Source organism: Aulonocara stuartgranti, assembly GCF_965226115.1.
Source record: "Aulonocara stuartgranti genome assembly, chromosome: 4".
NCBI classification, from domain to species: domain Eukaryota; kingdom Metazoa; phylum Chordata; class Actinopteri; order Cichliformes; family Cichlidae; genus Aulonocara; species Aulonocara stuartgranti.
This window is the reverse complement of record NC_138942.1, coordinates 19,974,059-20,001,508: the sequence shown is the minus strand read 5'-3', so window position 1 is coordinate 20,001,508 and position 27,450 is coordinate 19,974,059. Positions and strand designations below refer to the sequence as shown.

The following is a 27,450-nucleotide window of genomic DNA, read 5'->3' as shown; positions in this document are numbered from 1 at the left end:
ATTGAGAAAATATAGATGTTTGTTTAAAGAACAGTTTTTGTTTCTTGTTTTGGCGCTTTTAACATTTTAGATATTTTTAGTAAAATTTTAAAGATTTTCAAAATGCACATATCATTGACAGTCGCTGAGAGCAGGTTAACCAGCGAATATTTATAAGAGTAATTTGATTAAATGACAAACAGTTTAAACAGTTTAAATCTAAACATAAACACTGTGTGATAAATTAAGATCTGATAACTGTAAAGATTTCAGGAACTGAAAATATAACTTTATTGCATGCAACCAATGTACATATTTTTTCATGTTCTTGATAACTTGATAGCAGAGGATTTTATTGTTTATTACTGTGCTGGAGACTCACAGAGAAACACCATTTTCTCACAGAAGTTACAGAGATTACATTTAACTCATCAACATACTGGACGATTCAGAAAAGCTGCTTTACTGGAAGATTGTTTTTGTGAAGACTGTCTTCTCCAGTTTTACATTAAATATTTTGTCTGTCCATGTGTACATGCAAATGTGACTATTTTCATCGGCCTTGTCTAAACAGAGTTTTTAAGGAATGAAAAACACATCAAACTTTATATTTGTGTTATAAATAATATTTTTATTGGAATTATCTCCATTTTTAAATTGTTAATACTGATTGCCACAGTGTGATCTCTTATAATCTGTCAGCATTCATCTATGTGTAAAGCAAACGTCCTGACACTCTGCTATAAAGACTTGAAATCATGGTGTCAGTTAAAGCAGAAGAAAAGTTCTCATCAGATTAACTTGAGTACCAAAATGTTCTCTGTGGCTCTGCTGCTCCTGCTGGCTGCTGGATCCTGTGAGTCTTACTGAACACAAACACTGACAGCATGAAAACTACACACTTTTAATTTGACTGCATTCAATGCGTTTTTTTCCACAGGTGTAAACTGTGAGCAGCTGACACAGTCAGCCTCTGTTATACTGCAGCCAGGTCAGCGCCTGACCATCACCTGTCAGGTCTCTTATTCTCTTGGCTCCTGGACAGCTTGGATCAGACAGCCTGCAGGGAAAGGACTGGAGTGGATTGGGATGAAATATACTGGGAGCTCTTACTATAAAGATTCACTAAAGAGCAAGTTCAGCATTGACTTGGACACATCAAGCAAGACAGTGACTCTAAATGGACAGAACATGCAGCCTGAAGACTCTGCTGTGTATTACTGTGCCAGAGAGTCACAGTAACACAAACTGTTAAGACCCCTGAGCAAAAACCTCCCAGGGCCTGAACAACTGTAGCATGAAGCCACCAGAGGAGGAGCTCTAAGACCATGAATGAATTTAAGATGTTTTTCTAAGAAACTTACTCTTGTTGTGGTCTCATAACTGTTTAAATATGGTGGGTTTAAATGATGAGTAACAAACACTTGAATAAAATAATTGGGTGAACAAAACTTAAAGACTCCTTGTCTTTACTTCTGTTATTCAAGGTAATCAATAATTAATCAATGCTCAGATATAATGTGAGATTATAGCAACAGCTACCGTATAGTCCAATCACATCACATAAATTGCATTAAGCGGCCATTTTATTAGGTGTTTTAGAAACTGCTGATCTGCCATGAATGGTCTGAAAAAGAGAAAATATTCAGTGAGTGGCAGGAGAAAAGGCCTCGCCGATGTCAGAGATCAGAGGAACATTTCCAGACATCTTTGAGCCGAAATCAACAGTAACTCAAATAACCACTCAATACAACCAAGATATGCAGAAGAACATCTGAACCTTTCAGCAGATGAGCAACAGCAGAAGATTTGTTGCAGTTAAACCTGTTCTGAGAACATCTGTTTATATTTGCTTTCAACTGAAGAGCAATTTCACTGCTGCTGTTGACTGTGTGTTATTGTATATAGTCTCTCATACATATTTGAAAATAGTTTGAAGTAATTTGACTGAAAACATTAAAAATTCTGGAGAGGAAAGTGAGAGCTCTAGAGTTCTAACTGATAAAAGTACAGCTGTTTTGATGAGTTGTGCGAGCAGTATGAACAGAAACAAAAGGAGTGTGTATAAAAGCACTCTGATGTTACTACTACTAATAAAGACTATTGAGAATGTTTTTGTTCTTTTCTGGGTCAAATGTGACTGTAATGGCTATCTTTGTTTCTTCTTGGAGTTCTCTATTTCTCTTATATCTAAAATAAGAGTCTGGATGGACAAGAGGCTGTGCAACAAAACCATCGCGTCGCGCCGCCATTCGCTTGTTTTATTTCTCACAAACCTTTCACAACAAAAGCACCATATCCTTTTCAGGCTTTTCAAAATAAAACATGTAATAACTATAAATGGCGCTAACATTCTGGCCCCTAATTGTTACTGCTAAGGCATAACAATTACATATTAACACCATAAAGCGTCATTTAATATCAACACTCAGAATCTAACTGGCTTAACCAAACATTATATGAAACATAAGTCATATGTGTTGAACATATATCTGTTACACATGAGGCTGAGATTCAAACTGTTGCCTCCATTTCAAGCAACAAACATAACTTGTCGATAGGCCTCTCCAAAACGCTAGTTTTGGTTTTGACAAACACACGTCTGACAAGTCCATGTGAGTCTGGAACTGTTCTCTCAACCTTTCCCATTAACCAGGAACTTCTTGGTGCGCTGTCATCAACTATGAGAACAACATCTCCTGGTCTCAGATTTCTCCTAGTCACTAACCACTTCTGTCTTTCTTGTAGAAGCGGCAAATACTCTTTAGTCCAACGCTTCCAAAAAATGTCTGACAGGTACTGCACCTGTCTCCACCTTTTTTTTGCATACAAGTCCTCTCTTTGAAACAATCCAGGTGGCAGTACTGGCTGCCCTTTAAGAAGAAGTAGATGATTAGGTGTAAGTGCGTCTAAATCATTGGGGTCATTAGACGCTCTTGTTATTGGCCTGCCATTGACAATTGCTTCAACTTCACATAGCAATGTCCGCAAGCATTCATCATGCAGAGGTTGCTGCTTTAGGATCTTCTATGTGTATTGCTCTAACAGCAAGACATGTAAACAATACACCATATCGCTTAACTCTGCTGCGCCCATGCTTGACCTCAAAAGGTCCAAAATAGTCTACGCCCACATTTGTGAATGGAGGTTTGTCAGGAATCAGGTGATCTTGTGGCAAGTTTGCCATTCTTTGTTCACCAGGTTTTGCAGATGTCCTTCTACATGTTACACACTTTGACAGGATCTTTCTTATTGCTGAATCTGCCTGTGGAATCTAGAATCTTTCTCTCAGTGTTACGTCCCTCTGCAGCTTCTAATCTGCTCAGTGTGTTCAGCTGGTGCTAATTGGCCACACCTAGTCAGTGTGGATAAAAGCATACCTGAGGCAAGCTTCCCGGGGAGCTCACTAGTCTTTGCCTTGGTGGTACCAGCCATTTGAGCCAACCTGGTTTTCCGTTTTAAGATGAAACTTCTTCTCACCCACACTCTGTTATTCATCTACGTTTTTATGTTGCGGCTTTTGAGCCGGGTCGTAACATAAGTGGGGGCTCGTCCGGGATATTTGGACATTTTAGTGGAGACTGAATGTCAGTTTGTTTTGGTTTTAAGTGGGTGAGTGATGGTGTTCACTGTAATTGAGCAAACTCCCTTTAGTAAGTGTGTTTCAGCTGGGTGGCTGTGCTGCCCTTCCATCGAAGCACTTGTTTGTTGTTTTGCTTTATTGTTTTAGTTTATTGTGTTTGGTGGCTATCCTGGGTGGGGGTACGCTTCAGAGTTTGGTAGGAGACTGTATCTCTGGTCTGCTGCCTGCTCTCGAGTTCGCGTTTAAAGTTGCCTCGAGCCTGGTACACCACTGAAGACTAGGGTAGGAAAAGTAAGGGTTTTGTTGTTTTTAGTGTTTTAGGCTGGGAGTTACACATAGTAAATCAGTGGCACCAAACTTGGTAGGAGGTTTGAGACCATTCATGATTATGGTCTGTAGCTGAGGAAGGTAGGCTGTTTTTAAGTTGGCATTGTGTGTACACCATGTGTGTGCATATGTCAGTGTTGATGGATGCTAATGAGATCCTCGTGAGGTGAGTGTTTTGTGCTGTGACCTTTAGTGTTGTGGGGAATATGGCTATTTTGTTGGATCACTTTCGAGTGTTGTTGGCCAGGTGATGGCAATAACACTGTGGGGTGCTGAGCCACCCTTGATGTGATCATTGTGTGGCCGTAGCTCTCCATTTTGTGGTTGGTCACTAGTGTGCTTGATTTACTGAACTTTTTGGATTAAAGTAACTTGTTGTGGTATAGGGCCACTTGTATGTGACTGTTTGTGTGGTGGAGACAACAGATCACTTGTGATTATTTGTTGCTACTTTTGGTTTTGTGTTGTAGCAGATCAGGTAATCATTTTGGGTTTGACTATTGTGCTCCTTTATGTTGGTCACATGTTACTTTTTGTGTGTTCAGTGTGGCAACTTCAGATCCTCATGTAGGGGCATCCATGCTTAAAGATGCCAACTTACTTTTGAGGGATCAAGGCTTCAGAGGGACTTTTAATTTGTTTAGGGGTCCTAGAGGAACCCTTTTAAGGGAGGAGGTGTTACGTCCCTCTGCAGCTTCTAATCTGCTCAGTGTGTTCAGCTGGTGCTAATTGGCCACACCTAGTCAGTGTGGATAAAAGCATACCTTAGGCAAGCTTCCCGGGGAGCTCACTAGTCTTTGCCTTGGTGGTACCAGCCATTTGAGCCAACCTGGTTTTCCGTTTTAAGATGAAACTTCTTCTCACCCACACTCTGTTATTCATCTCCGTTTTTATGTTGCGGCTTTTGAGCCGGGTCGTAACACTCAGCCTGGATAATATGTAATTCCTTCCTCCATGGCCTGTTTCTTGGTGAATGTCTCTCAGAATCAAAGTAGAAACATGATGACCTTTAGGGAGAATCACTTGATGCTTAACATCGGCTGGTAGTGCAGACTCATGCAACCTACCGCCAACCCTTAAAAGTCCCTCCTGGACAAAAGGATCCAGCTTCGCAATGTGACTGCTCCTTTTAAGCTTGTCACCTTTTTGAAGACTTGCAATTTCTTCTGCGAAGCTTTGATTTTGACAAAACTTAACAATCTCAGTTTCTCCCTTTGCAACATCTGCAGTGGTAAGTGAAGATCCCTTAATACATGTTTTGAACTGCTGCATTTGACCTGCAACCTTTTCAGATTTCCTTTTGCTGCTTTCACAGCCACTTGCTTGTGACATGAGAAGCTTCCGATGCGCACTTAACCTGCCAAGCAGCTGCTTGAACGTAAGTATCCAGGAAACTGCCTTTTTTAGACGGTACCAGTCTGAATAGTGAGAGATCAGTTTGTTCACTGGATTTTCATGTAATTTTGTAACATCCACACTCATCACCTCTTTGACTTCGACATCATTTTTTGGTATTTCTTTAATGTCTGGTGGAACTGGCCAGTTTTTATCTTTTGTCAAAAACTCTGGCCCAGCAATCCAGTTTGAACACTTCATGAATGTGTCTGTGTTCATTCCTCTTGAAGCGTGGTCAGCAGGGTTTAATTCAGAGTTTACATACATCCACTGACTTGGTTTTGTGTTGTCTCTAATAAGTGACACTCTATTTGCTACAAATGTCTTAAATCTGATGTTTTTGCTGGAAATGTACTTTAAAACAGTGGTACTGTCAGACCAAAACACAGATTCTTCTTGTGGCATTTGCAGCTCCTTTCTCATGAGCTTGTCCATTTTTACAGCAACTGCGGCTGCTGTCAACTCGAGACGTGGAATTGTTATCTGCTTCAGAGGAGACACTCTGGACTTGCCAATAATGAATGAGCAGTGAGTTTCTCTTTTCTGGTTTGTGATACGGAGGTAAGTAACGACTCTGTAACCTCTCTCACTGGCATCAGCGAAGTGGTGCAATTGTGTAGATATGACCACTCCAAATCCAGCAGGTTTCAAACACCTGTTGACGGTAAAGCCATGAAGTTTTAAAAGCTCTGAATGCCAAACTTGTGACCTTTGAGCCAGTTCAGCTGGGATTTCCTCATCCCATGAAATCTTCCTGCCACATAGCTCTCGCAGGATGATTTTTGCTGGCAGAATGACAGGAGACAAAAAGCCCAATGGGTCATATATTGCACTTACAAATGAGAGGATGCCTCGCCTAGTCTTTGGCACAGGTTTTTCAGTTATCCTGATCTTGAATACATCTGTCTCTGTGCACCAGTTCACTCCTAGGACTCTTTCATCTGGTAGTGCATCATGTCTCAAATCCAAATCTTTAATCTCTTTTGCTCTTTCCTTTTCAGGAATGGAAGCAAGGACAACTCTGCTGTTGCTCATCCACTTTGTTATGTGAAATCCTCCACTCTCACACAATGCAGTCAGGTCCCTGACCATAGTACATGCCTCTGTTTCATCTGAAACTGACAGAAGACAATCATCTACATAAAAATTGTTCAGAACAGCATTAACTGCTGCTAGTGGCATTTTTTTCTTTAGCATCTTCTGCTGCTTTTTTTAGTGCATAGTTTGCACAGCTTGGGGAGGATGTTGCCCCAAACAAGTGCACCATCATTTTGTATTCTTGCAGAGGTTCATTCAAGTTCCTATTTGGCCACCAGAGAAAACGCAAAAGATCACTGTCCTCTGGAGGTACTCGCACCTGGTGATACATAGCTTCTATGTCTGACATCAAGGCAATGTGATCCCACCTAAACCTTGTTAGTACTCCAATCAGTGTGTTCGTTAGGTCTGGCCCTTGCAAGAGTTCTTCGTTCAGTGATTTCCCTTGAAAGGATGCTGCACAGTCAAACTACACGGAGTGGTATGTACCAAACTCTCTCATTTTCAGGGGTAGTCTTTGTGTTTGGTACCTGAACTGCGTAGCCTTTATTCAGCAAGTCAGACATGAAGCTCTTATACTCCTTGTGAAACTCTGTGTTTCTGATTAATTTTCTTTTCAGATTCTCTGCCCTCTGCATTACTGCACTGCGGTTGTTTGGCATTTTGACAGCTTTGTTTCTCAAAGGAAGACCTATGCTATAATGACCATTAATCCTTTCAACTGTGCCATTGACAGAATCCATAAACATGACGTCTTCTCGTGACATTTCCTGTTTTTCCTCAGAAGCTTTCTCTGGAAAATCATAGTTGAGCTGTTGCATCAAAAGGTTCTCAACATTAGTGACAGAGATGCGATTTACTGAAACACTCAGCTCTCTGTCAGAAGGAGTAGAGCAAGAATCTCTCTTGAGAGGGCCATTGATAACCAAACCCAGGACTGTTCGAACAGCATATGGACCGTTATCTTTACTATGAATAATCTCCCATGGTTCCATAGCCTTGTGCACATCACATCCTATCAAAAGTCCAATGTCTGCATCTGAATGTGGGAACTTGATTTGCCGAAGATGTGGCCACCTTTTTAAGTCATCCTGTGTAGGGATGTTCTCTCTAGACACTGGAATGTCTGCATGAGTGTAAATGTCAGGAAGATCTATATAGGTGTTCTCATTTAAACCACACACTTCTAATCCTGACAGGTGGTAACTTGTCACCATCTTTTCTTGTCCCATTGTGCGAAGCATGAATTTTGTCTTCTTACCTTCTACACCCAGTTGTCTCATCAGCTTTTCTGAACAAAACGTGGCTTGGCTCCCATTGTCCATGAATGCATAAGTCTCAATCAACTTATTGCCTTTCTTTAACTTAACCCACACAGGAACGATCGATAACACATGAATGCCTTTTCCGGCCCCTGTGGCTCCACAAATTCTGCCTGAAGTGTGTGTTTCATCACTTGTTGTGGGAATGTCTGAGACATTTCTCTGGATGCAATCATCTGCCTTACTGTCCTCCTCCTTTGTCCAATGAAGCATACTTGGATGTCTCTTAGAGCAGTACTCACACAATGATCTTTTCTTACAGTCCTTACTCAGATGACCTTGTGTCAGACATGCAAAGCACAGACCCTTTGCTTTAAGGAACTCTAGTTTTTCTTTGTAAGGCTGGTTTCTGACCTTTTGACATTCTGCCAGTGTATGGAGTTTTTCACAGTATATGCATGGTTTCTGGAAGGCATTGCTAGTGTGACAAGAAGCACTTTTATTAATTTCAGGTGACCTTTCATTTGCAGCTTGCTTTACACTTGTAGCATGTGCTTCCCCTTTGCCTGGATGATCTAGTCATTCTCACATTTGCAGATGACTTTGCTTTGTCTTCAGCATCCTTAATGTCACCAAACAAAGGATCTGCTGCTATTTTTGTTTGTCTATTTATGAATCTGACCAGATCTGAGAACTTTGCTCTCCTTCCACTTGTTTCTTGAATGTCAAAGGCAGAGACTCTCCACATTTCTCTCATTTTGTATGGCAGTTTAGAGACAATAATTCTGAGGTTCGTGGGGATCTCCACCTCTTGCATTTGACTGATGTCTTGCATTGCATTGTTACAACCAGTGAGAAACAGTGAATAGCTATGAAAAGCCTTTGCATCATCTGTTTTGATTTGTGGCCAATTGAATGCTCTGTTCATGTAGGCAGTTGCAATTCTCAGTTCATTACCATAATGACAAAACAGCAACTTCCTTGCCTCACTGTAGCCTTGTTGAGGATTCATGTGCTGACAACTTCTTACCAAATCTCTGGGCTCACCTCTGGTGAACTGTTCAAGGTAATATAACCTGTCACTGTCAGTTTTATCATGAATTGTATGGTCAAAGGCTCTTATAAATGGTATGAACTCAAGTGGATCACCACTAAAGATGGGAATGTCTCTTTGAGGCAAATGTGACAGTCTATGTTGTTTGACTAACATCTCAGTGATATCATTTTGTTTCAGCATGACTTCACATAGATTCATTGGAATAACACTGGCATCAGTTTGGTGCAAGTCATCTTCTTGTTTTACACTGTGACTGTTTACCTTTGACTGCCCATCATGTTCACCTTGTACCTTTGGCTCTTGGAAGCTGAAGTGCTTAACAGCTGATTCACACTGTTCCACATCATTTTTACAGCTGTCATATTCACAGTCCTCTAACACTTTTATTTTGGCTGTAGAAGCAGCAATAGCTGTCTCGATCTCAAGCTGTTCTCTTCTTGCCTTCAATGTCCAAGGCTTGTCTCTGTTTCAAGGATGCGGCTCGTGCGAGCAGAGCAGCGCGCTCTGCTTCTTCTTTCTGCCGTACAGATGATACCGAAGAAGCTCTGGATGATCTTGATGAGCGGCTACTGACTGAGCTTCTTCCAACGCTGGTACCTGATTTCTTTGCAGTTAGTCTAGCAGTCACTGACACACTGTCATCTGGGCTCACGTCATCTTGATGCTGATGTCTTGTTACGATGATCAATTCTCAACTTCAGTCATAAACGGACTAAACTGCTCCTTTTTTGGATTGAATCAGAGCATCTGGTCCACATTCCTTTCATCTTCTGGCAACAGCGACAGTACATCATCATTTGCCCGTAAGAATTCTTCATGCAACTTTGAAAAGTTACTTAAATGTTCATCAACAATGTCAAGGCTTTCATTCTCTTTCATCAGTCCGCTAATTTTATTCATTTTTGAAGTTAATTGTGACAGCTTGGACCTTCTTGCGTTTTTGTGCCTGCCGAGCTGTTCTTCCAAACCTCTTTCGTGTACCTTTGCGCCCTCTTGTGGCCAGTCCCGCTACTGCAGCTCTGTGCCCTGGGCCTGGAACCTTGCGGGTCTTTATCTGCCATCTCTGCTCCTTTTACACAACTTCTTATTCAACAAGTGTTCATGAAACAAAATGGTCTATGACACAAAGCTGAGGCTTTCGTAGTTAGTGTCATCTTCTTAAGACCAAAAACACTGTCACTGACTTATTTGTAAGAAGTTGAGAATCGCAATTGTTCAGTTTTAGCACGACTTGTAGCTTAGCAGCTTATCATAGTCCAAAACTTTATCCATGAAAGCTTATTTCTTCTTTTCTTAGATTCTTCATGCATACAGCTCTGTGCACTTAACTGACTTGCTGTATCGAACTTTGCACGATCTCATAGCGATGCAGACGTCTTGCTCGGGAGCATGATGGTTTTACTTAATGTAATGGCTATCTTTGTTTCTTCTTGGAGTTCTCTATTTCTCTTATATCTAAAATAAGAGTCTGGATGGACAAGAGGCTGTTTTACGCGTCGGTTTGTGCCACAACGACGGTAAAACCATCGTGTCACTCCGCCATTCGCTTGTTTTATTTCTCACAAACTTTTCACAACAAAAGCACCATATCGTTTTCAGGCTTTTCAAAATAAAACATGTAATAACTATAAATGGTGCAACAGTGACTGTTATCTGTTCAGATGGATTTTAGATCTATGATTTTGGGTCAAACAAAGGAAAACTGCATCTGTAACCCCATCATGTACACTTTCTAGAGGCACCATCGAGAGCATCCTGTCGAGCTGCATCACTGTGTGGTTTGGAGCCTGCAATGCGTCCTGTCATAGAACCCTCCAACGCATAGTGAGAGCTGCAGAGAGGATCATTGGTGTCTCTCTCCCCTCCCTCCAGGACATTTACAGCACCCGTCTCACTAAAAAAGCCCTTTGCATAGCGGCTGATCCCACGCACCCAATGCAAAGCTTCTTCAAGCTGCTGCCGTCGGGGAGGAGACTGCGGAGTCTCCAGGCCAGGACCAGCAGGCTGAAGGACAGCTTCATCCATCAGGCTGTCAGGAAGCTTAACTCCCTCCCGATTCTGCCCCCTCTCCCCTCTCTCCTCCACGGTCTCACTGAACTCTGTCACACACACACTCTCTGACTCACTCACTGGTCTGCACCAGTTACCAGTCACTTTGTGGACTGCCATTACCTCACAAGACTTTGTTGTTACACTTTCTCTTACCGTACACTACTAAATCTCCATTTGCACTATTTGCCTATTTGCACTACTCTGCCTGGTTTACACTCAATGTCACTTACCCATTATATTGTATAGCTTTCTTGTTATATGTAAAATTGTATTTATTTAAATTTTTACTTTTTAATTATTTTACTTGCATTTTAATCACTTTTATATTTAAATATATTTAAATGTTCATTTGCTATTTATCTAGGGATTGAGAGTAACGAAATTTCTATTCTCTGTATGTCCTGTACATGTGGCAGAATCGACAAATAAAGTTGACTTTGACTTTGACTTTGACTTTAAGGAATATTAAGCAGTGACACTGTGCGAGTCATGTACACAAACACAGCTTTGTGTATGTAGCTGAATGTTTAGTCAAAATTATAAATAAAAAAAAACAAATGAAAATAAGATCATGTGGTTTTATTTCATATTTAAAAAAAATGTTTAAGGAGACGTAGCCACTTAAAAATAAATTAAAAAATAACTGGTATAACTGGGTAGGCTACAGTATTCTGTGTTTGTCTGATATCAGAAAAACACTGAAAAACGATCTCTCAGAAGAGATCCTTGATCTTAAGGTTTTTATTTCCTTGTTAAGTCAACTTATTTTTTGTGATCAACATTTTATTGATTTAAAATGGGGTTTGGGGGGGGGGTACAGACATATACAGCACAACTGTAAACTGCAGTAGCAAAGCAAACATTAGCAAACAAGGCATAGGGACAGCAAAGAAAAGACACAAAAACACAAAGTTAAAACCAATTATTGCCTCTTCCAGGAGATAACTCTGGATGAGAAGATTTTCCAAGCGTCAACAGTCGTGGGTCGAGCTTTATTTAATTTTGCTGTGGTATGTTCAAAACTAGGGCTGCTCGATTATGGCAAAAATGATAATCACGATTATTTTCACTGAAATTGAGATCACGATTTGACGATATTTATTTAACAATGACTTTAAAAAAATAATATAAAATAGTGTGCAACACCACTGAAGTTTTTTTTACCTCTCTTTTCAACCAACGGCAGTCACTCTCCTCTCCAAATAACTTCTGCTTAGCTTTCCGAGCTTCCCTCGGGTCCTCTTAATCAGCGGTCTCCAACCTTTTTTGCACCACGGACCGGTTTATGCCCGACAATATTTTCACGGACCGGCCTTTAAGGTGTCGCGGATAAACGAGGGAGGGGCTAATAATCGGCTCAGTCATTTTTAATGATCGTTGAAAGCCCAGATCGTAATCGTGATTAAAATTCGATTAATTGAGCAGCCCTATTCAAAACCAATAACACGGATAAGACATCGTCTCCAGAATGATTCCATACAAATGTCAGGACAGAACCATTGCTTTGTAATAGTCTTCTTTGCGGATGTAGATCCAGCGAACAACATTTTGCATTGAATTTGTTTTAAGGAGATTTCAGAGGTATCATTAAGGAGACAAAGACCAGGATTGGGAACATAAAAAAACTTCCAGTACCTCAGATAACACAGAGTTCACAAAGACCCAAAAATCGGATACCACAGGACAGTCCCAAAACATGTGCAAAAACGTGCCAGGTGATGAATCATTGCAGATGTGACAGTAATACGTAGCCTGTAGTTTCATCTGGAACCTCCTATAGGGCGTAATGTATGTTCTGTGTATGGTTTTGAAATGAATTAATTGATGCGCCAGGTTCTTAGAAGTCAAACTCAGATTAGACCACACTGTATCCCAGTCTATATTAACCTGTAGTTCTCCCAGTTCCCTGACCCAAATAGATTCAATGGGCAGGGACTTCATACCATGTTCAGCTAATTTGTTGTAGATTTTGGAAACAGCGGGTCTGCCAGATTTAGGCAGGATCCAGTCCAACATGGGATGAGAGGGAAGAGGAGAGTCCCAGGGGACACCGTATGCTTTTAAAGCCGATCTGAGCTGCAGATATACAAAGTAAGAAGATGCAGGAAGAGAAAAACGTGTCCTTAAGTCCTGAAATGAGCAAAGGCCTTGGGCGTTGAATAGATCATCAAAAAGGTTTATCCCGAGTGAGAACCAAGAGGGTTGAACAAATGGTCGGCTGCCACATAGTAAGTTTAAATTATGCCAGAGTGGTGAGCTTTTACAAAATTTAACTGGAGCACCCAGCCGCCGTTCTATCTTCCTCCATACCTGTATAGAGTTGGCAATAATAGGTCCAAATTCGTTGTTGTTGTAGAGCGTATTGGTGGGAACATTAGCAAACAGAAGATCTTGTAGTCTATGCGGTGCTGCCTTGGCGGATTCGATCATTTTCCACGCAGTAGTAGTCTCTGGGTTGACCCACGTACTAAGCGCCCTGATTTGGAATGACCAGTAATAAAACTCAAAGTTTGGTACTGCCAGGCCACCAAACAATTTGGGCCGCTGCAATGTTGACAAACGTATCCTAGGCCTTTTGCCATTCCAAATAAATTTAGACACCGCAGAGTGTATGTCTTTAAAATAAGTTAGAGGAGGAGAGAGTGGCAACATAAAAAAAAGGAAATTAAGCCGTGGCAGTATGTTCATCTTTACTGTGTTGATTCTACCCTGAAGCGAAGTTTTTAAATTGTCCCACCTTTGAAAGTCGGATTTGATCTTATTTAGCATAGTAGTAAAATTCTCCTTGATTATCTTTGGAATACTATTATGAATTGAAATGCCCAGATAAGTAAAAGTGCTTTTGATCTGAACACAACCGGGTAAGGAAACTTTCGTAGCTTTATCGTTCAAAGGCATCAAAGCAGATTTCGACCAGTTTATTTTGTAGCCAGATAGAGAGCTGAAATGGTCAAAGTTTTTAATCAATGGATGGATGGACGTCTCATAGTTGTCCAAAAACAGAATAATATCATCCGCATATAGAGATATGATATGATTATGACCACCAATTCTTATGGGAGAAATCGTGGACTGTCTAATGGCTTGTGCTAAGGGCTCTAGAGAGAGGCAGAACAGGAGAGGAGAGAGAGGGCAACCCTGCCTCGTTCCACGCTGCAGCGTGAAAGGGGGAGAGACCAGGTCCCCTGTTAAGACACTAGCAAGAGGTGAGTGATATAGTGTTTGAATCATAGCAACAAATTTCTGCTTAAACCCAAAGTGTTTCAATACCATTCACATATAGTCCCACTCTAGCCTATCAAAGGCTTTTTCTGCATCAAGTGAAAATACTGCACATGGATTTTGATAGCTGTTAGCGGCATCTATGTGCAACAGCCGTCTTATGTTATCAGATGCAAGCCGCCCTCGGATAAATCCTGTCTGGTCTGCATTGACCAAAACATGGATAACTCTTTCCAGGCGCAATGCGAGAGCTTTTGCAAATACTTTAAGATCAGTTGTGAGCAGAGATATCGGTCTGAAACTAGAGCACTCAAGAGGGTCCTTTCCCTTTTTTAAGAGAAGGGTAATAAGTGCTGTTTTCTGGTCTCTATGGAAAGACCCGTTCCGGATTGCAAAATTAAATGAGCCGAGCATGAGCGAGCCTATTGTATCCCAAAGTTCTAGAAATAGTTCTGGCGGAAGGCCATCCAGTCCAGGTGATTTACCTTTGTTAAGGTCTTTCAGCGCTCTATGCAGCTCATCTAGAGTTAATGGGGCCTCTAGCTCATCCTGATCTGCTTGTGGAATATGAGGTAGATCCAGATTCTCGAGAAAGCTATTACAGATAGTATCCTTAAAATTGATATCTGATTTATACAGATTTACAAAAAATGACGAGAAAGTGGTGTTAATGGACTAGGGATTTGTCGTAATTTTACCGTTTGCAGCTGTTATAGCTGGAATATGTGCCCTTGTTTCACATTCTTTAAGCATAAGTGCCAACAAATGACTAGGACGCTCTGATTCAAAATAGTACTTCTGTCTAGTTCTATGCAAGATGAACTCTGCTTTGGACAAGGTTATTGCATCATATTCTTCTTTTAGTGAAGCTAGGAGTGTAGACTGATCGTCTGACCGGCTTAGTTTTTGCAGATTCTGTAAAGATTCCACCTGATTTTCTAGATTGGACACCTGAGCACGTTTTGTTTTTGCCAACATGGAGGAGAATGAGATGGAAAAGCCACGAATGAAACATTTTGTAGTCTCCCATAAGACTTGTGGGTCGATATCCTCATTAGCGTTGATATCCAAAAAATCCTTCAGCTGGAGCTTAAGCAGGCTGAGAAAGGTAGAGTTTGTTAATAGGGACGTATTAAAGCGCCACCTGGGGGCCCTATTCTTTAAATTGGGCAGATCGACAGAGCATAACAAAGCTGAATGATCCGATATCAAGATTGGCTGAATAGAAATAGATGTATCACCTGAAACTAAGGAAGGACTAACAAAAACGTAGTCTATCCTAGAGAATGTCTTGTCTATTAGAAAAGAATGTATAATCCCTAATGTCGAAATTCTGCATCCGCCAAAGGTCGATGAGATTAAGATCTTTTATAAGTGTATTCAACAGAGAAGATGAGAGATTAGCTACTGCATCTGGATGAGATTTATCTAAAACGGGGTTGACGACAGCATTGAAGTCTCCACCCAACACTATGGAATAATCATTGTATTCTAATAGTGTATTGGCAATATAAGTAAAAAAGTCCCTGTCTGGCTCATTTGGACAGTATACAGATACGAATACCAGTTTATGGTTTAAGATACTGCCAGTTACAAGTGCCAGCCGGCCGTTTTCATCACTCGTGCTATACCTGGTAGTAAGGTCGAATTTTCTCTTCAGCAAGATACAGACACCCTTGGTTTTATTTGGGGCAGAGGACGAAGCTAGTAGTTTGTAGTGTTTGTTTTGAAAACGTGCCACATCACCTTGTTTCAGATGTGTTTCTTGGATTAAAGCAATGTCAGCGTTTTTACGGTATAGGTACTCAAGGACACGTGTCCGCTTAATAGCGGAGTTAAGACCATTAACGTTAAGTGACAGAATAATCAATGGTAGCATCGGTACGGCAAGTGTCCAAGAATGGTCCCAATGTGAAGATAGCAAGAGAGGAACGTCAGTGTGTAGTAAAATACAAGGCCACCATACCCCTGCCAGGTACTGCAATGTTTCACTAATGCTACTGGAATTATAACTTTGCATAGAGATATGTCTGCAAGGGAGGGGACAGGGGAGGAAAAAACTATATACAAAAACTGGTGCAGACCGCACAGAGCTCCCTCCATAGGTCTGCTAAAACACAAACTTCTGATTGATTCGTAACCGGTCCTTCCACTCCAACACAAAAAACTTGAGGGTCAGACGTGCACACATAGTCAACGGAAATTAAGTGGGTAAGTATATCCCACACCCTCCCGACTGAGTGAAATTATCTTATTTAGCGAGAAGAGAGAAAAAAAAAAAAAAAAAAGAATATAAAATATGAATATTTGCAACAAAAACAAAATAAAATAATACAAATGTATCTTATATACGTACAGTAACAACAGCCAGCAAATATGTGACCATGATAAGCTCAAAGAAAAGTAAAATAAATAATAAAAAAAAAAATAAAAATACATATATATAAATATATACATACATGCACATACACATACACATGCATATACATATATACACACATACACATATACATACATACACATGCATACATACACAAAATAAGATAAGATAAAATACAAAAATAAATAAATAAAAAAAAAGTACGAAGCAAGTCGCTAAATTAAATGTAACCAACCTTAACCCATGAAAGTGATCCTGCCGTCAACCTAGTTGAGGCCTGCTGCAACTAAAACAGGTCAACTAACCGGCGTTCAGTCATTCATGTCCACTAAGTTGCCTTCTCCTGCATGCTGATTGCCAGCGTCGTTGGCCGCGCTGTTTAGATCGGGAGGAAAAGCGGGGGCCTCATCAACACACTGCGGCGTTGCAGGATTCAGCTTTCGCGGCAGGGAGTTAATGAAATCTTCTGCCAGTTGAGGGGATTCGAATGCCATCTTCTTACCACCGTGCTCTATCTTCATCACGGCGGGGTAAATGAGGAATGGTTCCAGGCCCATAGCCGTAGCCTTCTTCATGACAGGAGAGAAACTCTTCCTCTTTGCTGTTGTAGTCGGACTGAAGTCAGGGAAGAAAAGAAGAGTGGTGTTGGTGGCATGCTTCACTGGATATGCTTTGCGTGCCCCTTTGAGAATTGCCGATCTGTCCTGCCACCGTAATAATCTGAAGATTAGGGTGCGAGGCTTCTTGGTATTAGTATCGCGGCCGTCGTACACCCGATGCGCTCGTTCGATGTCGATGTCGCGCCCCTCCAACGACGGAATCCACTTGGGGAGATTAGCCTTAATGTAGCCAACTGTATCCGAGCCCTCCAGCATTTCAGGTAAGCCAACAAGCCTGATGTTATTCCTGCGACCCCTGTCCTCCAGATCTGTAAGCTTTGTCGTGAGAAGGTCGAGTTGTTTCTTCAGATCGATAACCGATCGTCTGTCCTCACGCGCGGCGGCTTGCACTGAGTCCACTCGGTCTTGAGTGCGTTTAGCCATCGCAGCTACCCTCTCGATTTCCCCGCTAACATTATATACCACTTCATTGGTCTTTTGAAGGTCTGTGCGTAAGTCGCGCAGAGCAGGAATCAAGATAGAGTCCATAGCTTCCCTGACTGCCGAGGCAACCACTGAATCGAGGGACTTTTGTTGTTCCTGAAGTGCTAGCTTCACACCGTTAGCAATAGCCTCGTCGAGGTCTTCCTTAGTGACGGAGGAATCTTTAAACTTTTTCTTTAAGGGAGACTGAGCAATCTCCCTTTTCCGTGAGTCTCTGGTTGAAGAGGTGTCCATAGTGGGATCGGCGTCGAGATAACTAATTTATATGACAGGATAGTGATAAACAGTGACAATGTGTGCAGAGCTAAAAACTACGCTGGCATTCCTGCCGACGGGTCACGTGATCTCCGTTAAGTCAACTTATTAAAAATTTTATGAATGGTTGACCTGAGGAAAAAGTATAGTTTCTGCATTCAGAAGGTTGGCCTGAATAATTCAAAATGTGGAGTGTTGACTTGAAGGAGAGGATGTGTGTTTGTCTTTGGGGAGGAGGAGCTGATGCAAACTATGATCTCTACCATGTTTGAAGACATGTTGAAGAATATAAGACAGGGAATACATGATTAACCACCACTGTACACGGAGCAGAGACAAATGGCCTTGGCAATGAATCATCCGATGTTTATGGTTTTTCTGATCCTTTCAATTTACTGGGCTGGTAAGGAAAGTGCAGTCATTTTACTAACATTGTTGTGAAAGTGAAATGATAAGCTTGGAAAACAGTCACTAATTATTCTTGTTTGTCTGTAGGTACTGAGAGCCAAACACTGACTGAGTCTGAATCAGTGATTAAAAGGCCCGGAGACTCCCACAGACTGACCTGTACATACTCAGGGTTCAGCAGTGATATTCATGCTGCTTGGATCAGACAGGCTGCTGGAAAAGGACTGGAGTGGATTGCTGTTATCTGGAGTGACAGTAGTGGGAGCTACTACTCTCAGTCAGTCAGAGGCCGGTTTACCATCTCCAGAGACAACAGCAGAAAGCAGGTGTATCTGCAGATGAACAGCCTGACAACTGAGGATTCAGCTGTTTATTATTGTGCTCGAGAGACACAGTGACACAAGAGGAAGAAACGCTGTACAAAAACTCAGGACATCAAACCAAGTCAGAAAAACAAAACAATGCTCAGTTTGCTTTCTGCAGTTCACTTTGAAAAATTATTAAAGATCAGCGCACCGAAAGAAAGACATAGTACGGGATTATCAGGACCTCATATCATTAAATATTGTATCTTGTGTGTGCTCAATTGCTCTGTTATTTAATAACATAATAATAATAATAATAATAATAATAATAATAATAATAATAATAATAATAATAATAATAATAATATAATCTGAACTAATGTTGGGAATTATAATTTTCTTTTGCATAGACCAAAACATTTTTAGAACTGCCAGTTTTAAAATTTGAATTTGAAATTTGTCAGCAAACTTCCTCACTCACTGTTATATTTATCCTAAACAAGTGGTGTTAAACCTAAATAAATTCTCCCTGTTCACTGAAACATTTATTAATGATGTCTTGATAAATGTTCAATCATCCAGGTTAGGAAATCCCCAAAAGTTGTTTCTGTTCATCTGGACGTAACGTTTTCAGTGGGAGAAACTCATCAGAGTGACATTTTTAGTCTCAGCTGACTGCAGGTTTTCCCAACCTTATAAACAGTACATTTGCACAATGACTGAAGCTAGCACCACTGATAAACAATGAGCTCTGAGATCAGTTTCTTCATCCGCCATTCATCCATTCATTCGCCATCCATCCGCCTTCATTCAGCATCCGCCTCTCCGACACCACCTTGAGGGAGTCCAGCTCCATCCCCACAACATTGCTGGCCTTACGGATTAGTTTATTAAGTCTGTTGGCATCTGCGACCCTCAGCCTGCTCCCCCAGCATGCAACAGCATAGAGGATCGCACTGGCCACAACAGACTCATAGAAAATCCTCAGCATTTTCTGGCAGATGTTGAAGGACCTCAGTCGCCTCAAAAAATAGAGACGACTCTGGCCCTTCCTGTAAAGTGCTGTGGTGTTTTTAGCCCAGTCCAGTTTATTGTCAATGTGTACTCCAAGGTATTTATAGTCCTCCACAATGTCAACACTGACCCCCTGAATTGAAACAGGGGTCAAGTGTTTCCTGGTCTTCCTGAAGTCCACGATCAGTTCCTTGGTCTTTGCCACGTTGAGCTGCAGATGATTCTGCTCACACCACGTGACAAAGGAGTCGACCACAGCCCGGTACTCTGTCTCATCATCCCTGCTGATGCATCCAACCACCGCAGAGTCATCAGAAAACTTCTGAAGATGGCAGGTCTCTGTGCAGTGGCTGAAGTCTGTGGTGTAGAGGGTGAAGAGGAAGGGGGAGAGGACAGTCCCCTGTGGTGCCCCTGTGTTGCTGATCACCTTGTCAGACACACACTGTGGGAGACGTACATATTGTGGTCTTCCTGTCAGGTAATCAACAATCCAGGACACCAGAGAAGCATCCACCTGCATCGCTGCTAACTTATCACCCAGGAGGGTCGGCCTGATGGTGTTGAAAGCACTGGAAAAGTCAAAAAACATGACCCTCACAGTGCTCGCCGGCTGGTCCAGATGGGTGTAGACACGATTGAGCAGGTAGATGATGGCGTCCTCAGTTCCGAGACGAGGCTGATAAGCGAACTGAAGGGGATCCAGGTGTGGTCTTACTATGGGTCGCAGCTGGTCCAGGATGAGCCTTTCCAGGGTCTTCATGATGTGGGAGGTCAATGCCACGGGCCTGTAATCCTGGGGGCCACTGGGACGTGGCGTCTTTGGTACAGGGACGAGGCATGATGTCTTCCACATCACCGGGACCCTCTGCAGACTCAGACTCAGCATAAACAGTTTATGAAAGACTCCACACAGCTGGGGGCACAGGTCTTGAGGACAAGGGGACTCACTCCATCTGGTCCAGCAGACTTCCCTTCAATTCATTATTGGTCTTGGAGCTCCTCCTCTGATGGCTTCATGTTTCAAATGTGTGCATGCAGTGAGGGGCTTTTGTTCAGGTCTGCTGATGTTATGTGTTAATGTGACTCTCTGGCACAGTAATACACAGCAGTGTCTTCAGGCTCTATATTCTGTCCATTTCCAGTCACTGTCTTGCTTGAAGTGTCTAAGTCAATGCTGAACTTGCTCTTTAGTGAATCTTTATAGTGAGAGCTCCCAGTACTTTTCACCCCAATCCACTCCAGTCCTTTCCCTGCAGGCTGTCTGATCCAAGCTGTCCAGTAGCTGCTAAAAGAATAAGAGACCTGACAGGTGATGGTCAGATGCTGACCTGGCTGCACAATCACAGAGGCTGGCTGTGTCAGCTGCTCACACTTCACACCTGTAGAGAAAACATGTTTTATGTGATAGTAACAGTCAGTATGCTGTGATCATCCTGTCAGTGTTTTTTTTTTTTTTCCAGTGAGACTCACAGGATCCAGCAGCCAGCAGGAGCAGCAGGGCCACAGAGAACATTTTGGTACTCAAGATAATCTGATGAGAACTTTTCTTATGCTTTAACTGACACCATGATTTCAAGTCTTTATAGCAGAGTGTCAGGAAGTTTGCTTTACACATAGATGAATGCTGACAGATTATAAGAGATCACACTGTGGCAATCAGTAATAACAATTTAAAAATGGAGATAATTCCAATAAAAATATTATTTATAACACAAATATAAAGTTTGATGTGTTTTTCATTCCTTAAAAACTCTATTTAGACAAGGCCGATGAAAATAGTCACATTGGCATGTACACATGGACAGACAAAATATTTAATGTAAAACTGGAGATAGAGTCTTCACAAAAACAATCTCACAGTGAAGCAGCTTTACTCAATCTTCCAGTATGTTGATGAGTTAAATGTAATCTCTGTAACTTCTGTGAGAAAATGATGTTTCTCACTCCTGTGACGCTGTGAGTCTCCAGCACAGTAATAAACAATAAAATCCTCTGCTATCAAGTTATCAAGAACATGAAAAAATATGTACATTGGTTGCATGCAATAAAGTTATATTTTCAGTTCCTGAAATCTTTACAGTTATCAGATCTTAATTTATCACACAGTGTTTATGTTTAGATTTAAACTGTTTAAACTGTTTGTCATTTAATCAAATTACTCTTATGAATATTCGCTGGTTAACCTGCTCTCAGCGACTGTCAATGATATGTGCAAACAAACAAAAACAGTTCTTTAAACAAACATCTATATTTTCTCAATATTGCATAATTACACAACTAGACTTCCACTTCACACTACAGGCACGTGATACACACTTGTTTGAACTGTAATATAACATGACAACATAACAGTGACAAACATACTGCTTATAAATGGATCATCACAATCAAGATAGGGTGTAACAGCAAAGGTACAATAAAATTGTTAAAATGTCAATAATTTTAGTCTTAACTATGTTATTTAACCTGTTTTCTAAACAGTGCAAAGTCTGTTAAAATAATTTTTAAATGGGATTTCTGACAGCTAGTAAACAACAACAACAACAATAAAAACACCCTCAGACATATTCTGAGTTTGCTTATTTAATAACAATCAGAGGTAAACACAGTAGCCCCAAAGTATCTGTGCAGAGTTTTAGTTTGTAGATGTCAAAGTGAAATATAATAAAGGAATATCTACTGACTCACGTATTTTCACATCAGTCATTCTTCTAGCATTATGTAACTCACATTGAGTTACATAATAAAATCCCTTGAATAATGTAATATCTTAAATTCATCAGTGGTCTGAGGGCTCCTCCTCTGGTGGCTTCATGTTATAACTGTTTAGGCACTGAGGGGTTTTTGTTCAACTCTACGGATGTTTTGATGCTGTGGTTCTCTTCCACAGTAATACACAGCAGTGTCTTCAGTCTGCACAATCTGTCCACTTGCAGTCAGTGCTTTGCTGGGAGAGTCTAAGTTGATGTTAAACTTATTCTTTACTAAATCTTTGCTGAATGAATCACCAGGATTATATTCAGATCTATACCAGTCCTTTCCCTGCAGGCAGCAATAAGTAATGATAAATAAGTGTATGTTTAAGAAAGATACTATTAAAGATTAATGCATGTGGTCTGAAAACCAAACAAGATGCTGAATGCAATTTATAGTAAATATTTGAAATAGATTATCAAATTGATGACTAATCCCAACAGATATTGTTAAATATTTTGGAGATTCTTGTGCCTTTGTTGTTTCTTCTTGTGTTAATGAGATTGAACTGCAGTTCATTACTATAAATGTGAACAGAAGAAAGTAAATTGTTCCTTTTGTGATGTGCTGAGTTTTTGTACAGAGTTTCTTCCTCTTGTGTCACTGTGACTCTCGAGCACAATAATAAACAGCAGAATCCTCAGTTGTCAGGCTGTTCATCTGCAGATACACCTGCTTTCTGCTGTTGTCTCTGGAGATGGTAAACCGGCCTCTGAATGACTGAGAGTAGTAGATGCTGCTACTGCCAGGGTTGATATAAGCAATCCATTCTAGTCCTTTTCCAGCAGCCTGTCTGATCCAAACATAATGGTCATCACCACTGAACCCTGAGTATGTACAGGTCAGTCTGTGGGAGTCTCCAGGCTGTTTAATCACTGATTCAGACTCAGTCAGTGTTTGACCCTCAGTACCTGCAGATAAAAACATAATTAGCCTTTGTATTTCAAGCATATTATTTGTCATTGAGTCATAATGTTTGTCAAAGAAATACTTCTGTCCTTACCAACACAGTAAACTGACAGGACAAGAATAACAGCCGTCAACGCTGGATGGTTCATTGTAGGAGCCATTTGTCTCTGCCCAGTTCACATTGGTGTGATTCAATCATGTAGTCCTTGTTTTTTATCCTGTGACACATATTCAAAGATGGAGGATATAATTTTGCATGTGTTCCTCCTCAAAGAGAACCACACTCCAGGTCACAGAAATTTAGCATTCGGCAAGTATTCAGGCTATCATTATAAAGAAATCAATACTACAGTGCTTAAAATATTTATTACAGCACTTGTCATAAAAAAGATTTATAAATCTGTCAAAAACCTGTTTTTTGGAAATAGCTGGTACACATGACTCCACTGTCAGAAATTAATCAAGCTTAACAGTCAACCAAAAAAAGTATTTTTTTTGTTCAATTTAGGAAATAAATATCTGTAATTTAACATCTTAATAAAACATAATAATGTTATTTCCTTTTTTTGCTATTGTTAAATAAAACATAATTTAAAAACTACATGGATAATTAACAACATTCAAAAAATATATATTACAGTTTTTTCTGAATGCTTAAACCCTAACTGTGATTCCTGTAGCACTATCTCTAAAACTATTCAGACTTATAGCAAAACCACTCACTGAGTTTGCAAAACTAAAAGCACAAAAACTGCTTTGCACTCAGTTTGCAATTTTGTAACACACACTTTGCAAAACTGTAGGCACAATTCACTGCACAACACTCAATTACCAAATTTCCAACACACTCCTAGCAAAAGTATACACATGTATGGCTATCATTAACACTAATTTGCCAACTGTCTGGCACACTTTCACATGTGAAAACTTTTTTAGATAATTAGTTCACTTTGCAATCAGCCTAAGCACTATAATACAGGTAAGCTGTGTGTGCGGAGTACAATGGAGGGAGCAGAAAGAGTGAGAAGTAGAGGAGGCCGAGGAAGAGGACGTGGAGGTGAAGAAGTAGGATGAAGAGGACGACAAGGACAAGGAGGAGCAAGAGGAAGACGAGGAGGGGGGAGAGGAAGATGAGGAGGGGGGAGAGGAAGGGTAGGAAGAGTAAGAAATAGAATTGCTGATGACATCAGAGCTACAATAGTGGACCATGTAATCAACCGTGGAATGACCCTGAGGGTAGCTGGCCAACGGGTCCAGCCTAACTCGAGCCGCTACACTGTAGCAAGTACCATAAGGACATCTTGAAATGAGAATCGGTCAGTACAGTCACTTCGCACAAAGATTTGTAGCACTGCCATATGCCAATGAGAAACACACCAATACCATTGATGTAAAAATACTGAAATTGTACTTTACAGAATTGCTAGATGACCAGATGCTGGGGGCAGAGGAAGCATGTTCACTGCAGACCAAGTAACCCATAGAGTCATTATGGCGATTGCAAATAATCCTATACTTGGAAATAAACACTTGTGTTTGTTTTGATGTGTTTGAATAAACACCAGTACTTGAAGTTTGGATCCCTCTATGCTTACGGATCTATGACAGAAGTATGAGCTCAAACTGACATAGCCTACCTTGTGCACAGAGAAAGCAAAAGCCAGATGTGTTTTGTATTCATACCATCAGTGTGCAGTTGGCGCATTGTGTGCTTAGTAGATGATGGCTTGTGTGTACTGTTTGATACGGAAACACCATTTTTACGAAGGTGTGAAGAGTTAATCTAGCTGTGTTTGCTTTTGCAAGAGAACTACAATGTTTTGATTATTGGGTGACAGGTTTTCTTATTTGTGTGAAGAGTTTTGCAAAATTAGCCAATAGTTACAAAAAATGTGCTTAAGCAATCAGAAAAAACTGTAAGCACCAGTTTACCATCTCCAACGGAAACAACAGCAAGCAGCTGTATCTGTAGATGAGCAGCTTAACATCAGAAAACTCTGTTTATTAATGTCCTCAAGAGACACAAAGCAAAGACCCTATCCTTTCATAACTTGTTAGAACGGTTTTATTATTATTTTATTTATTTTGTTTTATTATTTGTTATGAAAAACAAATTTTACAATCTAATGATGCAGTAATTTTCTTTTCCTTCAGATTCAATGCAATATAAAAACAGAATAGAAAAATGATTCAAAAGAATCTGTGCTATTTTATATAAATGCAAACTGTGTTCTGTTATGTTGCGTATTTATGGAGTCTGCAGCAGAGAGACCCTACAGTAAATGGACAGAATATTCAGCCCGAATACACTCATGTGTATTACAGGACCACAGTCACATTCACAGAAAGAAAAATCTCTAAGACTCTAATAAACTCCTGTCGTTTCTGTTTACTTTTTAAAACTCCTTAGCAAGAACCTTTTGTGAGTTTGTAAGTATTGATAAAGCTCTGAAATAAAAGGCCAATACATGAAACTGAATTCACTGATCAATGTTGTTATAAACTGATTAATTTATGACATAAAATACTTTTGTTAAAAAAATATTTTTGTTTGCGAGCTTGTATTTATTTATTATATTGTACACTTTAATCTATAAACCAATAAGTTGTGCAAAGTACTTGTTTATAGAACGTAACATTTACATGTACATTAAATATTATAACATTTTTTTAATTGACAAAAAGTGTTTTTTTCTTTCAATTTTATTAGCAATCAAATCAGACTTTGTCTTGTTGTATGGATTCAACATACAAAGTCAAGCAAGGTCGTAACTACTGAAGTTCTCCTCTTCCTCTCATATTGATGTCTGCACTGTAGACTGGGCAGAGACAAATGGCTTAAACAATGATCAGAAATTATATTTGGCTTGCTTTTCTCATTCTTATTCCAGCAGCCAAAAGGCAAAGAGGCAGAGTTCACCCTGGAGAGGTCAATAATCTGTCACGGGGCAAGTTGTAATTCTCCTTTTAAAATTCAGGTTTTGATGAATGAAATACCCTTCAACCTCAGAGTTATTTTTTAAGATTGTTTAATTTTTTCATCTTTTAAAAATGTTAAAAACACAGTCTCTATTAGTGCTTGAACAATCAATGTATCTCTAATCATGTATCAGCGTCTATCTGTATGCAAAGTAAGCTCCCCCACAGACTTGATATAATGCTGCAGGTTGCAAAAGAAGAATAGAAGCTCCTGGGAGATCACCTTCAGCACCAACATGTTCTCTGTAGCTCTGCTGCTGCTGCTGGCTGCTGGATCCTGTGAGTCTTACTGAACACAAACACTGACAGCATGAAAACTACACGCTTTTAATTTGACTGCATTCAATGTGTTTTTTCCACAGGTGTAAACTGCGAGCAGCTGACACAGCCACCCTCTGTTATACTGCAGCCAGGTCAGCGTCTGACCATCACCTGTCAGGTCTCTTATTCTCTTAGCTGGTGGACAGGCTGGATCAGACAGCCTGCAGGGAAAGGACTGGAGTGGATTGGTGTGAAAAGTACTGGGAGCTCTTACTATAAAGATTCACTAAAGAGCAAGTTTAGCATTGACTTAGACACTTCAAGCAAGACAGTGACTCTAAATGGTCAGAACATGCAGCCTGAAGACTCTGCTGTGTATTACTGTGCCAGAGAGTCACAGTAACACAAACTGTTAAGACCCCTGAACAAAAACCTCTCAGGGCCTGAACAACTGTAGCATCAAGCCACCAGAGGAGGAGCTCTAAGACCATGAATGAATTTAAGATGTTTTTCTAAGAAACTTACTCTTGTTGTAGTCTCATAACTGTTTAAATATGGTGGGTTTAAATGATGAGTAACAAACACTTGAATAAAATAATTGGGTGAACAAAACTTAAAGAGTATTGAGAATGTTATCTGTTCAGATGGATTTTAGATCTATGATTTTGGGTCAAACAAAGGAAATCTGCATCTGTAAGGAATATTAATACAGTACTAGTTTAAAAGAAATTAGTGGGGGGGGGGGGGGGGGGGGGAACAGTCGGAGTCAGTTGTGGATTTAGTAATCCGCGGGTTCATCTCCTGAGTCATGTCTGAGTGTGCGTATACAAACACAGCTTTGTGTACGTAGCTTAATGTTTAGTCAAAATTATAAATTATAAATAAAAAAAAACAAATGAAAATAAGATCATGTAGTTTTATTTCATATTTTAAAAAAAATGTTTAAAGAGACGTAGCCACATAAAAATAAATTAAAAAATAACTGGTATAACTGGGTACAGTATTCTGTGTTTGTCTGATATCAGACAAACACTGAAAAACAATCTCTCAGAAGAGATCCTTGATCTTAAGGTTTTTATTTCCTTGTTAAGTCAACTTATTAAAAATTTTATGAATGGTTGACCTGAGGAAAAAGTATAGTTTCTGCAGTCAGAAGGTTGGCCTGAA

At 40.3% G+C, this 27,450-nt stretch overlaps 2 long non-coding RNA genes across 3 annotated transcripts in view; both read left to right on the top strand.

The window, feature by feature from the left end:
* LOC309705090 overlaps positions 1–26,816 on the top strand; it is a 28,280-nt gene extending 1,464 nt beyond the window's left edge. Inside the window, exons 2-4 of one of the 2 annotated variants that reach the window (XR_014276499.1) lie at positions 25,935–25,991; positions 26,210–26,301; positions 26,385–26,805. This is a non-coding gene — a long non-coding RNA (uncharacterized lncRNA). Of the gene's footprint in view, positions 1–25,934; positions 26,302–26,384 lie in introns of both variants that reach the window. The other variant, XR_014276498.1, reaches the window with a different exon arrangement.
* LOC309705438 lies at positions 3,276–6,513 on the top strand. Its single transcript, XR_014276549.1, has 4 exons — positions 3,276–5,120; positions 5,205–5,267; positions 5,728–5,812; positions 6,286–6,513. It is a non-coding gene; the product is annotated as an uncharacterized lncRNA (long non-coding RNA).
* Positions 26,817–27,450: the final 634 nt, after the last annotated feature.